The sequence below is a fragment of the Rhinatrema bivittatum genome, chromosome 15, assembly GCF_901001135.1.
Source record: "Rhinatrema bivittatum chromosome 15, aRhiBiv1.1, whole genome shotgun sequence".
Lineage (NCBI taxonomy): Eukaryota > Metazoa > Chordata > Amphibia > Gymnophiona > Rhinatrematidae > Rhinatrema > Rhinatrema bivittatum.
This window is the reverse complement of record NC_042629.1, coordinates 5,707,883-5,719,479: the sequence shown is the minus strand read 5'-3', so window position 1 is coordinate 5,719,479 and position 11,597 is coordinate 5,707,883. Positions and strand designations below refer to the sequence as shown.

The 11,597-nt window shown below is 41.7% G+C and overlaps 1 long non-coding RNA gene across 2 annotated transcripts; it reads left to right on the top strand.

Annotated features, from left to right (window-relative positions):
* Positions 1 to 4,554: 4,554 nt before the first annotated feature.
* On the top strand, positions 4,555 to 9,210 carry LOC115076774. Of its 2 annotated transcripts, none has more exons than XR_003852863.1 (3): positions 4,555 to 4,613; positions 5,476 to 5,582; positions 6,878 to 9,210. It is a non-coding gene; the product is annotated as an uncharacterized LOC115076774 (long non-coding RNA). The 2 variants fall into 2 exon arrangements; XR_003852864.1 differs by having other exon boundaries at positions 4,567 to 4,619.
* The last annotated feature ends 2,387 nt before the right edge of the window (positions 9,211 to 11,597 follow it).

The following is an 11,597-nucleotide window of genomic DNA, read 5'->3' as shown; positions in this document are numbered from 1 at the left end:
TAGGGCAAAAGGTTTTGTGGCCCTTAAAACACATCAGTCTACATTTTGTAAAGTGCCCCCAAGACCTAAAGAGGCATTGATAACACACTACCTTTCATGAACAAAAGGGGATGGATATTGTAATGACGTAGATGCAGATAGATGTCTGGACTCATGATCTAATCAGGGAGAAACAATGATCAGGACCCATTAAATCACAAAAGGTTCAACAGACTGTAGTTTTGTGAAACAGGCTTCAGATCTAAAGAGATATTGATAATATACACAAAAGGCCTGTAAATGATAACCCAATCAAGAGAACTATCTTATTCTATAAGGGGGGGGGGTTCTGGGGTGGGGGGGTAGTTGTAGCAGATGTCCATCACATGACAGAGAGGCCAGGTAGCTTTTGTATTACAATACACAAGTTTTGAGGCTTGTTGGTTGTTACGCCCTTATGATGGTGATAAAAGGGTATAGCCAGTGACCAGAAAAGGTTCAACAGTCTGGAGTTTGAAACAGAAATGGATTCTTCAAACAAAGAAAGGCGGAAGTCTGTGTTTATTAATAAAATGTCACTTACTAAAAGGAGGCAGCAAAGAAAACTGAAATGTGAGTTAATCATTTTATTGTATCTTTTTTAGATATGTTTTTAAACTCTGGTAAAAAAGTGTTTGTCTGTTTTATCATTAGAACAAGAAAATATTGCAAATTTCAGATACAGAGTTGAGCACAGACCAACAACCAACATGCAGCAAGACCTCAGAGCAAAAAACAGAACCCCAAGACATTTCTGACAATAATACAAATGAAGGTAAGAAACAGTTTTTCCTTAATGTCTATACCCCAAATGTCTCTCTTTTTTCCTTCATAACAGCCAACGAAGCAGAGATCTATGTTACAAAGACATCAAAAGCATGTATGACCCTGTGTTTTTTTTATTTTTAATTTTTAAATGTGAAAATGATGCAAACAAACCTATTTCCAAAAGAAAGAGAAAAGAGTCTGAAGATACAAATGAAGGTAAGAAACAGTTTTTATATCTGTACGGGGTAAACTGCAAATTAGTTCACAGCTGTGTAAAAGAAAAGGTATTACCATGTTTTTTTTTTACATAACAAACCATGAGAAGCATATGCCAAAAAAATTTGACAAAAGACCATACCAAAAGCCAAGAGATAAACAAAAGAGTAAGAATTTATACTGTTATAGTTTAACAGAATTCTTCTTAAAATATTGTAAAATCAATAAAAAGTATGACACCCCATGTTAATTTTTATTATTATTTTTAATTTTTAGACCGTGAAAAGGCTACAAAAAGGTCTATTTCCAAAAGAAAAGATGAGAAACAGAGACAGCAGCAGACCTGTGCACAGGGAGGAAGTAGAGAAAGAATGTGAAAGCATGGCCTTAGATAATTGTACCGATGACAATGTTTCAGGGGGGATGGTAAATAATTGTATATCAGGGACCTCTGAAAATGCATCTGCAGAAAATGAACTGGTTAATTTTGTGCAATTTGTGAGAAGGTGGAACCGTGATTTAGAAAAATTTAATGGCGTGCTTTATTCAGAGGAATTTCGATTTATTAATTTAGATAGAACAGATTCATTCATAGATGCACAAAACATTGTGAGACAAGGCATACAGCACATTCTAAATGAAATAAGCCATAGAGTTTTGCCTAATGATTATATTCAGGTACATTTAAATTCTACAGGTTTTCATAATTCTTTGTATTTGGGAAAGTTAAACCCTCAGGATCTGAACGCTGATGATTTCTTAGATCAAGTTAGTAAACTCCTACAGAGTTATAGAGAGATACAGTTTGGTGATACATTCCGCATAGTCATTCTTGTTATAAGGAATGGGAGGAGGGGCATGAAGTGTTTTAAGGTCTATTCTATACAGCCAAATTGTACATAAAAAGAGAAAACATGTAATAGAATTGAATAACACAGGTAATGCTCTATGCTTTCCAGGGAGCCTTGCAGCCCTCATATCACCAATAAAGCTCACAGATGCAGAGCTATTAGACCGTGCTAAAAAAAATGCACGTGGAGCTAGGGTGGTCAGAACATAAAAAGATCATGCTAGATGTCTCAACATTTGAACAACATTTAGGTATAAACATAAGGGTTGTACTTTATACAAAAGAATGGGGTTGCTTTAAGACAGACCAGAATTCCAGAAAACTGTTTTTATGTTGCTACTTTGACCATTTTTATGGAATCTTAGATGTAAAAAAGCTCTATGGGGAGCGAAACATCTGTAAATTTTGCCAGAAGCTGTATAGTCACGATCATAATTGCACATTATGGTGCTGTCTCTGCTTAACAGCAACATGTATAGACAATGTTGATGCACAACAGAAATGTCCTAAATGCAGACTGTATTGCCATTCTAAAGAGTGTTTAGAAAGGCATGCGGTTCTGGCTTTAAAAAAAGAAGTTGAGTGCTTGCTTAAAATACTGTGTGAAAAATGTGAAGCGTATGTGGATAAGAGACATAAATGCCAGGGCAGACAATGTAAGCTGTGTTCTGAACCCTTGGCCGCTGGTGACAAGCATTTGTGTTTTTTGCCCCTATTGATCATGCACAAGTATCTGAAAAATATATATTTTATGATTGTGAATGTGTGCAGGAAACAGGCTTTCATGTTCCAAATTATATATATGCATCAAATTTAAACAGCACAAGAAACTGGGAGTTCAAAGATCTTGAGAGTATTTCTAAGTTTGTTAAGATTTTTTGTGACAAAAAGTTCAAAGGATACACCTTCATAGCACATAATTCTAAAGGCTATGATGGTTATTTTGTAGTTAGAGAGCTGCTAAAGGAAAAGATGGATGTGGGCTTGTTAGCTCAGGGTGCTAAGCTCTTACAAATCATGATAGAACCCCTGGGTATACAGTTTAAAGACTCTTTAAATTTCCTGCCCATGAAGCTTAGCAAGCTACCACAAGCCCTGGGGTTTCAAGGTTGTAAGGGCTATTTCCCACATTTTTTTAACACCAGGGTTAATCAAAATTATGTGGGGCCTATGTCCGGTGTTGAGTATTATGGAGATGGGTATATGATGCCTGGAGAAAGAAAGGAATTTTTAAAGTGGTACAGGGACAATCAAAATAACATCTTTGATTTACAAAAGGTGCTCGCCTATTATTGCCAACAGGATGTGAACATTCTGAGACAGGCGTGTATCTTATACAGAACTGAAATCATGGCTATAACAGAGAGAGAGGTGGCTGTAGAGCAGGATGGCAGATCTAAAACTGTGAAAAGATGTATAGACCCCTTCCAATATATAACACTGGCATCTGTGTACACATCTACTGAGCATCCATTCCCTTCTCTCTTATAGAAACATAGAAACATAGAAACATAGAAATGACGGCAGAAGAAGACCAAATGGCCCATCCAGTCTGCCCAGCAAGCTTCCCTCATTTCTTCTCCCATACTTATCTGTTTCTCTTAGCTCTTGGTTCTAATTCCCTTCCACCCCCGCCATTAATGTAGAGAGCGGTGGAGGAGCTGCATCCAAGTGAAATATCTAGCTTGATTAGTTAGAGGTAGTAGGAGTAGTAACCGCCGCAATAAGCAAGCTACACCCATGCTTATTTGTTTTTACCCAGATTATGTTATACAGCCCTTATTGGTTGTTTATCTTCTCCCCTGCTGTTGAAGCAGAGAGCTATGCTGGATATGCATCGAAAGTGAAGTATCAGGCACATTTGGTTTGGGGTAGTAACCGCCGTGACAAGCCAGCTACTCCCCGCTTTGTGAGTGTGAATCCTTTTTTCTTCTCCCCTGCCGTTGAAGTTATGCTGGATATGCGTGAAGTATCAGTTTTTCTTTTCCCCTGCCGTTGAAGCAGAGAGCTATGCTGGAAATTCGTGATGTATCAGTCTTTCTCCGATGCCGTTGAAGTAGAGAGCCATGCTGGATATGCGTCGAGAGTGAAGTATCAGGTACATTTGGTTTGGGGTAGTAACCGCCGTAACAAGCCAGCTACTCCCCGCTTTGTGAGTGCGAACCCTTTTTTCTTCTCCCCTGCCGTTTAAGCAGAGAGCTCTGCTGGATGTGTGAAGTAACAGTTTTTCTTTTCCCCTGCTGTTGAAGCAGAGAACTATGCTGGATATGCATTGAAAGTGAAGTATAAGAATGGAGTGATCAAGCTAGTTGAAAGGCATCAGGAATAGAGGAAGGTGGAGGTAGTAATCTGGATATTTGGTTTGGGGTAGTAACCACCGTAACAAGCCAGCTACTCCCGTCATTGTGAGTGCAAATCCTTTTTTCCACATTTCCTCATGCTGTTGAATCTTAGAGTGATGTTGGAGTCACAGTAACCATGTGTATGTTTATTGACTAAGGGTATTGTCTCCAGGCAGTAGCCATCATTCTGGCGAGTCACCCACTCTTCATTGGCGGCCTCTTGACTTTATGGATCCACAGTGTTTATCCCACGCCCCTTTGAAGTCCTTCACAGTTCTGGTCTTCACCACTTCCTCCGGAAGGGCATTCCAGGCATCCACCACCCTCTCCGTGAAGAAATACTTCCTGACATTGGTTCTGAATCTTCCTCCCTGGAGCTTCAAATCGTGACCCCTGGTTCTGCTGATTTTTTTCTTATGGTAAAGGTTTGTCGTTGCCTTTGGATCATTAAAACCTTTCAAGTATCTGAAAGTCTGTATCTCTCTTGTGGTGCAATGCATTAAAAGTGGGTTGGTGGCCCCTGGGGGGTTTCAGGGGTGTTGCTAAACCCCCCCCCCCCCCAAAAAAATATTGGTGCCCTTGCCAACTGCTTAGCCTACCTAATAGAAAAAGCAGTCCTGCTGTCCCCTGCTTGTTGCAGTATCCCTCTTCACCTGTTTCTTTACCCAACACTCTTTATCTTCCTACCTTGCTTTACTACCCTTTTCTATCTGTTTTATTAAGGTGTCATCTTCCACTCTTGTTCTGACCCACAATGTATCACTGGTTTTCTACTGCAGCTTCTCTTTTTAATGTCTATGCATCTGCCTGGCAGTGTTGTGATTGGTTAGTAATGTCTATGCATCTGCCTGGCAGTATTGTGATTGGTTAGGTGGAAGTTGGAACATGTTTAGTGCTGCAATCACATTTACTGGAAAAAGAGAGAAATAGCACATACCCCTTACAATGTAACAAGATTACGTGTAATCTCTTGCAGAAGCCATCAGATTACAGGTGACATTACTTAATTAGTAAATCAGAATACAAGTGCCAGGATTAACTAACAATTTCACATCACCATCAATAGCAAGAGATATGACTTTATTAATTAAAATAAAGAACTGTAATCTTGGAGATGTGTTTTTCTGTATTTTATTCCAGTCTAATAGTGGCACATAGAGGGACTATTCTGCTTTTGGACAGCAGCCTGTAATGATCCGATTTTACAGTTTCTCAGGGAATTTCTGTACTATATATTCTAGGTCACCACTCACAATAATTGCTCCGACAATTACATTTCAGAGCTTCACTGCTAAAATCGTCTAATGTGTGGTGTGGCCATGAAGACTGAAAAGGATGGATAGCACCAGAGACTACGACCATCCATTTCTCAGGACCGTGCCATGCAGGTAATCTATTCTTCTAGGAGTGCACACTGGAATCCAAATTATTTCAGCTTGAGACCAGTACATAGCATTTACCAGAAGTACAGGGGCAGTTGAACATGTTTCTTATAATACATTGTATTGTATTTTTTGGTCATCCTTTTATATATATCTATATCTATATCTATATCTATATAGATATATATATATATATATTTAAAGCGAGTTAAAATGTATGTATTTTTATTCGAAAGGAGCTCATTGTTTGTCTGCTGATTTGTCTGTAGAAATGTGTTTATTTTATTGTTTTTTTATTCAGTTTATGTATGTTTTAAACTGTAAACTGTTTTGACGAAATTTTTATTTGTAAAGGCGGTATACAAACATGTTTAAATAAATAAATAAATAATATAGGAGATATTTAAGAAGCTTAACATAAAAAGAACTTGAATTTTGTTTTAATGATGAGAAACCCCCACCCCTACCCCCCACCCCCCTAAATTAATTAACTGCCCCCTCCTTCCCCCTGTAAATAGCCACCCTCTAAATAGCCACCCGCTATACCTCCCCTACACCTTCCCGCTCTTTGCAATTCTTCTGTTTCTCCTCCAAGTTCTCCCCTGATTAGCAGCCTTTCCTCCCCCTGCCCTCTCTTTTTTAAACAGCTGCCCCATTAAACAGTTGCCCCCCCCCCCCCCCCCCCCCTGTAATTAGCCACCCAACCTACCTTCCCGCACCCCCCTCTTTGTAAATACTTCCTCTTACCCTTCCCCCTTGTTATCTAATTTAACTAGTTTAACTTTTGCTTTTGGCTCCCCATTAGAGCCCCCTCTACTCTTGTTTGCTGGTTATCCACCCCCATATCCCCGTTCTATGTATTTTCTACCTGCTGTTACAATGTAAACCGACATGATGTGTATTTTAATGCCGGTATAGAAAAACTGTTAAATATATAAATAAAATAAATAAATAAACATAGTAGCTGAATGCACCTTATAGACTCAGGAAGCCACATCACAGGCATATATTCATCAGTTTGAATAAATACCAAACCTTACTTCTAAGGGTTTTAAAAATTGAATGCCATGGTTCTGGATGTGATTCTGATGACTATAATTCCTCTTCTGCATTTAGTTTTCATTGGTTTGCTTTCTATACACTCAGTCATTAGTAATATATAAGATTTAATGCAGATATGGACCTCCATGCTCTGAAATGCCTAAAGGGAGGTGACGGTATTTAACCACCTAAGGCTCGCCACTCTAAAAATAATGGATAAAATTGTCTTATTTTATTTAGAAACCTTTCTGATCTTACAGATATGCATCTGCAGTTCTTCCACCCTGAAGTAAGCCGTGCACTCTGCAGAGCATTAGTGCTGTCATAAGGACCACCGACTCACCAACGGGAAAGCCTCACGTCACCTGGAATGTTTCCTCTACCAAGGGGAGCACATGCTGAGTACCGCAGTCTTACAACTGATTGACTTAATGTTCTCAAAGGTTTACCAGAGCTACTAGACCAAAATTGTAAACACCCTTGTGCAGCTGAGTAGCACAGCAGAAGGGATTTTCATAAGCCACCACAGAATAGTGACCAGCATCAGGGCCCAGTGAGCCCTACTCACAGGCGTGCAATGGAGTAAAAGAGTTTAACCAAGCACACTGCTTCTCTTCTTTCACTACCATGATAACAAATTAAAGTCCACAAATGCTATCTATGGAATTATAAGATGTTTCACAAAAACGATTCAGGAAGGTTTTAGATATTTCTTCTAACTCAGCTTTCAAACATCTTTCAGTAACTGACACAGCAAGTATTGCCTTTTTTCCTGCCACATATGTATGTGGACAGCTTCTGACATTACATTTCACTGTGTTATCAAACCATGAAAAAGCTTTTCAACTTTAGAGGCGGTTTTGATTTCAAAATCTCAGTTTGAAAGTGAAATATTCAGTTCAGTTGCTCTGTGCAAATCTGTTGTGTTTAAGGTTGATCTCCAGCTTCCTCATCACCCTGACAACATTCAGCCTATCTCAGTATGAGCCAGATCTACATGGCAAAGCTTTATAGATCTGGCTCATCTGTCTCGAGACATTTTTTTCACTATGACCACACTCATAAATGAACATGACAATAAAAAATAGTAAAAATTCTAAGATTTTACAATGTTCCCATCTCCAATTTATATTATTTGGCAGCATTGTAGCCATGTTAGTATCTTCCAAAATACACAGATATCAAGAGATTGCAGAGTCCAGACGTGTTGTACTTTTCAGCAATTCAAGAGTCACTTCAAAACAAAGTCTTTTAGAGGAAACGTGAACCAACATCTCCTAGACAAAGGCCACCTCTGCTTCTAGCAATCTAACTGGACATGAAAGCTAGTCAAACCTAGGGCCTCATTTACTAAGCATTTTTCCCATAGACACAGCATAGGAGAAAAGCCTTAGTAAATCAGTCCCTTAGTTTGTTTTGCATTTTGACCACTAAATTTTGGAATCACCTGCAGCATGTTTAGTGACTTTACCTTTATTAAAATGATGTTTTGACAACCTACAAACTAGAAAAAGGCATGTGATTTAAGACCTAAAAGCAACGGCATCAGGTACAAATATAAATAAATCAAATTCTTAAAAGTAAACCAAGACCATAGAAGCATAGAACTGACACCTTTAGAAGGACAACAAATAAATGGGTAGATTTTGTGAGTTGCGCGCACACATCCATGTATGCGCACTTCCCAGTGCACACACATGGACGCGCTGATTTTATAATATGCGGGCGCTAGCATGCACATGTTATAAAATTGATGGGCCGCGTGCACATAAACGCCGTATTTTATAATCTGCATGCGCGTGTGCACATGGCGCGCACAAGGGGGGTAAAATTGCGCAAATTAGCGCAGCAACGCGCGGGCTTCCCCAGTTTCTTCCCAGTCCGCTCCAATTAAGGTGAGGACTGGGAGTGAATTTCCCAAACCCTACCCTACACTCCCTTCCCCTTCCCCTCTCCTCCCCAACCCCTAAATTAAAATTTATTTTTTTTTACTTTTTTGGGGCAACTTACTTCAGCTCCCAAGCTGAAGTAAGTTGCGCGTGCCAGCAGCCGGCCAGTGCACGAGACTCCAGGACAGCAAACAACGGCGCTGTCCCGGCCCTTCAGCCTGCCCCTTCCAAGAGGCCCAGGATTTGAGCACATACCGGCCTTTACGCGCATGGCCGGGCCTCTTGGAAGATTCACTCGGCACACATAAGGCCCGACCATGCACGTAAAGGCCAGAATTTATGCGCACCGGGCATTTAAAATCTGCCCTAAAGTGCAAACCTTTGAGACTACTTGGTATTTTACATCGGATAACATGGTGTGCATCGTTTATTCCAGAAACTATTTTTAAAAGATGTATTAGGTTAAAAAAAAAAGACACTAGAATAAAATAAGAAAGACAATAAATAGGCCATGAGATATTTTCATTTCCTGCAGCTCAAAACCTGAGCAGTAGAGGAGATGGAATTTAGAGACTTTCACTGAGGAAGGTCTAAAGAAGCTATCTTATACAATAAGGGGTAGATTTTCAAACTATGCGAATAGGCCTACTTTTGCTGGCGCATCAGGCGCAAGCAAAAGTACGCTGGATTTTAGTAGATACGCGCGGAGCCGCGCGTATCCACTAAAATCCTGGATCGGCGCGCGCAAGGCTATCGATTTTGTATAGCCGGCGCGCGCCGAGCCGCGCAGCCTACCCCCGTTCCCTCCAAGGCCGCTCCGAAATCGGAGCAGCCTCGGAGGGAACTTCCTTTTGCCCTCCCCTCACCTTCCCCTCCCTTCCCCTACCTAACCCACCCACCCGGCCCTGTCTAAGCCCCTCCCTTACCTTTGTCGGGGGATTTACGCCTCCCGGAGGGAGGCGTAAATCCCCGCGCATCAGCGGGCCTCCTGCGCGCCGGGACGCGACCTGGGGGCAGGTCCGGAGGGCGCGGCCACGCCCCCGGGCCACCCTGGGCCGTAACCACGCCTCCAGGCCCGCCCCCGAAACGCTCCTGGCACGCCCCCTAAACGCCGCGTGGTTCGGGCCCGCCCCCAACATGCCCCCCTCGGAGAACCCCGGGACTTACGCGAGTCCCGGGGTCTGCGCGCGCCGGTGAGCCTATGTAAAATAGGCTCACCCGCGCGCAGGGCCCTGCTCGCCTAAATCCGCCCGGATTTGGGCGGATTTAGGCGAGCAGGGCTCTGAAAATCCGCCCCTAAGGGCTGAATTTTAAAAGCATTGCTCGCGCTAAAAGGCCCATATGTAAGGGTATGTGGGCCAGACGTGAGCGATGCAAATTTTAAAAGCCACTAATTATACACGCATGTGTGTGTCCATGAGCTAAAAAAGGGGGGTGAAAAAGGGGCTGGGTGTGGGCATTCTGGGGTGGGGCCAACAGTTACACCGGCCCCCGCGTATATTTACTGTTGTTTCTGATGAGGTGTAAGGCTGTAGAAATCGCTGTTTAGGCCTAGATTGACTGGGTTGGGGGGGTCTGGATCAACTGGGGGAAGTGGGTTCAAATGACACAGAGATGGACTGGGTAAACTGATGGACTAATGGGTAAACTGGGAATGGCCTGTTGTGGGTTCTTTTGTCACAACAGACAAACTAAGAAAATAACAACACTGACTAAGTCTTAGGTAAAATAATGAAAAGCTATATCATCTGTATAATATATGTTCAACTTTATGTTTTACTTTTCACTTTATATTATTGAAATTATGTGAACAATTGTGATGGCTCCCCAAACGATGTTATACAAAATCAATATGTCAATAAATAAATAAATAAATAAGTGCTTATGAAAACACCTGAGACAAATAACAAAACAAACAAATATATAATATTGGAGATGCTGTCTCTCTTTTTCTGTTCAGTTCTGGTGAGTCAGCAACTTCTCCCCATCCCATCTTGCTTATGTATATTATATCCTTGCCTTGCACATGCGCAGAACAATTCTCTTTTAGCCCTTTTTGATATATTACCAAACTACTGATAAGAAAAAGTTACTGCGTACACTAAGATGCTGGACTTCTTTGTCTTTTCCACTGCTCCTTTTAGCCATATTGTCTTCACTAGTTTTAAACCTAACAAACTGCCCTGGACATTTGCCAGATGTTTCAGCACTCAATATTAGCTTGTGACCTTGAAGTTTTGAAAGAAGGGAGGGCTACTGGAGGAATCTGTGAAGGGGGAAAACTGTTAGCTGTGGGTGAAGAAGGGGGGGGGGGCCTGTGTGAAGGGGGAGACCATGGGGTAATCTGTGAAGCAGTAAGATGTACTCCATAGCTAGTTATGTACTGACCTTGTAAGCATACAGCAAGAACAGTTTCTTATATGCAATCATTATAGACAAATATGACAGTATTTGTCTCTCAGAACAAGGCAAAATAAATATATACTAACACATGGCCTTAATCCAAGCATGTTTTAAAATCCGCTTCCCTGTGCATGTTAAAGTTGACAAATACTTAAGGAAGATATGTGCTTTACGTTTGCTCGAGTAACCACTTAAAATTAGTAGCATATGGGAGGCCCTGATGTCACGGCTAGAGATGGCTGCATAACCCGCGAGCTCCCACACCAGCCCTGCATATCTGATTTAATCCGAGCATTCTTAGACTGTTTAACCTCACAAATCACTAGCAGATAACCGTGAGTACAGCAATGGCGACAATAAAAAAGCAATCGGACCTCCAGCGCTTCTCCTTTAGTAAAGAAGGACGCCGTGTGCTTAAAGGCCCAGCAGATACCGAGCTGGCAGCCCAAGATGGCGCCTGCTCACGAACTCCGAGCCCAGATAAAAACCTGGCGACGCATGATGAAACCAGACCAGAGGTGTCTGAACATCCTACCTGCGGCGAATTTCGCGAATGGTTTGCGCTCCTTAGGGCGGATATTAAAACCTACCATCAAGAGCTCATGGCCCACGTTGAAGAGCTCAGAGAAGAGATTAGTTCCCTCGGGCACCGGGTAGACGACCTGGACACCCGCATGGAGGGCCAGGC